Source organism: Vigna radiata, chromosome 1 (assembly GCF_000741045.1).
Source record: "Vigna radiata var. radiata cultivar VC1973A chromosome 1, Vradiata_ver6, whole genome shotgun sequence".
NCBI lineage: Eukaryota > Viridiplantae > Streptophyta > Magnoliopsida > Fabales > Fabaceae > Vigna > Vigna radiata.
The window spans coordinates 19,850,907-19,853,695 of NC_028351.1; the positions used below are offsets into that span (position 1 = coordinate 19,850,907).

At 34.6% G+C, this 2,789-nt stretch overlaps 1 pseudogene; it reads left to right on the forward strand.

Moving 5' to 3' along the window:
- Positions 1–2,789, forward strand: part of LOC106758901 — a 53,043-nt pseudogene that overhangs the window by 48,802 nt on the left and 1,452 nt on the right.

Consider the following 2,789-nt stretch of genomic DNA (forward strand, 5'->3'; position numbering starts at 1 on the left):
TTTATCCTCCCTTGTCCTTGGCCCCATTACATCCATAAAAGACCTTTTGATTTGAACATGCATATGTTTTGAGTGTTGATATTAGAGGCTTGCCAAGACTGTTTGTTGCTTGCTTTCTTGAGTGCATTGAGTTGAAATTATTTACCCTAGACACTTGAGAGAAACACCGATAGTGTGCATCTATGAGGTTTTGTTACTTTTGATTTACCTCTCAAGCTGATTGATCATTTTACCATGTCTTGAATTGCTTGGATTACTTCATGAGTATCTGCTTTCTTTGATTCTGTGTTGGATACTGTCTACTTCCTTTCTTTGTCCAGATTTCTTGAGGACTGTATTTCTGTTTCCTTCCTTGTCAGTTGTTGCTTTTTGTGTGTTGAGTCTGTGTCTATTCCTGATGTCCGTTGACCTGTTCCCTGATTAGCGTCTTGATTTCGCCCAGGAGTGCAAAAGACTAAGTGTGGTCTATTTTGATGAATCGATATTTTATTGATTTCACTTAGTTTATTGTGCTAGAATTAATCAGGGAATTGTGCTTAATTGTCCAGTATTTTCCCATTTTTCCTAAATATGCTTAATTTGACCGGAAGTTCTAATTTTAATTAATTTGAATTTTCTGAGCTAATTATTTGCATTATTATTTTCCGGGAAAATTTTGGAATCACAATTTGGGATATTTGGAGGAGACAAAATAATTGAAGACTCTTGCCATAGACATTTCAAATTTAATTACTTTGAAACTTAGTAGTCTAGATAGTTTTTAATTAAACTTGTAAACAATGGGCCAATTTTTGGCAAAATAGTTTGAGCCCAAATAAGAAACATGACATGGCACCTAGGGTTTTGCAAAGAAGGTGGACCCCACCTCATTTAGAGGCAACACTTGGCCTCTTAGTAGGAGCCAGCCGTCACATACATGGTCCTGGGGATCACAACATTCCCATCAGCCGTCATTTTCTTTTGGAGTTGTAGGGGCTGGAACATTAGCTTGGCTGGTAATTTTTTTTTATGGAGAATTTAGTTGCAATTTTGGATTTTGGATGAATTAAGAAGAGGGCCACACACTTTATATTATTCACTTTTTGCTGGGAACGTGCTGGAGATTTGCAGCTAACACACTACTTTACATTTTTTTTACTCATTTTCATTCTCGGCAAAAATTTAATTGGGGGTTGGAATGTAGATGCTGGAACAGTGACTTTATTTTTTTTATAGTCGTCACTCACTTGATTTTCATTTATGCTGGAAAATGTTTCTTAGCTTGGATTGAGTTTACTTTTCAAAAAAAAAAAAAAATCACGCTACTGGTTGCAAGTGGAATGGAGGGCTCCCTCTCGGTAATTTTAAAGTGCTGTAGTAGACTTCTATAATCTGGAGGTTTACGTTTTTTTTTATCTGGAATGCTTGAACCGAAAAGCTTGTGCTGTTTTCAAATTTGGATAATCCACTTTTTTTTTTTTATTTTATTGAAGTTTCATTTAAGGTTGCAGCTGGGATTTTTAGTTTGGCTTTTAGATTGGGGCTGAAAGGTTTTAATTATCATTTGAAATTGGAGAAAGGAAGCATGCGGTGATGGTTTGCTTTTGGGAAAAATACACGCTCATTTTGAATGGAAGATGAGCTACAGGGTGCATTCAATTTGAATTCAGCATGATTTCCTTTTTTTAGTGCGCACACGGAATTGCTTCATATTACTGCACGGTGATTTAATTTTATTTATTTTCTTTTAAGACTAAAATCCTTAATTGCTTGATGAAAGTTTTGTCTCGCTGTTGGAAGAAGAAAGTTTACTTCTCTGGTTTTCTTAGCACTTGGTTAGCACCCTTTAGTATTAAAGTTTTATTCCCGCAGTGTGCATTTTAGTTTTTAGTTCAAGCGTTACATTTTAATGGCTTTAATTGTGTTTAGATATTTATTTAGTCTAGTATTGGGGGTTAGCATTTTCACTCTCTAGACTCGATTTTAAAAAAATAACTGCAACCATGCCAGAGGTCTAAATGCTACGTTTTATATGTCACATGAAAGATAATTAAGTCTACTTTCTAGGAAAAAAAACCTCATCTCATTTAGAGCTCAGTAGAAAAAGTTATGGGTAAAACATTGAGCAAAGGTCAGAGTTGTCCAGTTCCAGCGTGAATTTTCGTATTTACTGTAGCAGTTTCGTTTTTACTGTTTTAATTTCATTTTCATGCATGGTGAAATGTGTTGTTGCATTTAATTTCGTTTTAATTGAATTTAATTACGTTTTTACATCTGCGTTTTAATTTAATTTCATTTTAAATTTTCCGCATTCACCACGCAAACCTTTCACAACCCCCCCAACCTTCGTGTTTGACTTGATTCTTGAACCGCAAAATTGGTCCTTGTGAGACGACCTAGGAGTCACTTCCTAGTCTATACTTTTGCTCATGGAAAGAGAGAAGGGAAGTTTTCATTGGGATATTTGAAACACATGTTTAATTTCCTTGAAGAATAGTGCACATGGGACAAGAAGTCAACTCATTTGGTGGATATTTGAATGTTAAATTTTGAATTGGTATTTGGAAGAGCATGATGCACGGCCATGAGGTTCTTTTTGGCCAATTGGACTTTTAAAATTAATTGTTAATTGTCATTTAGTCAAATTAATTGCTAGGATTAAGTTAGGCTTGTTGGTTTCTTTGGTTTTTAATTAATCGAGTTAATAGGTTAAGTTTAATGTGTTTGAACTAGTGATGAATTTAATTATTTTTAACTGTGTTTGTTAATTTGTTTGTAGCAATGTTTGATGTTTGAATGTTGTCTAAGGT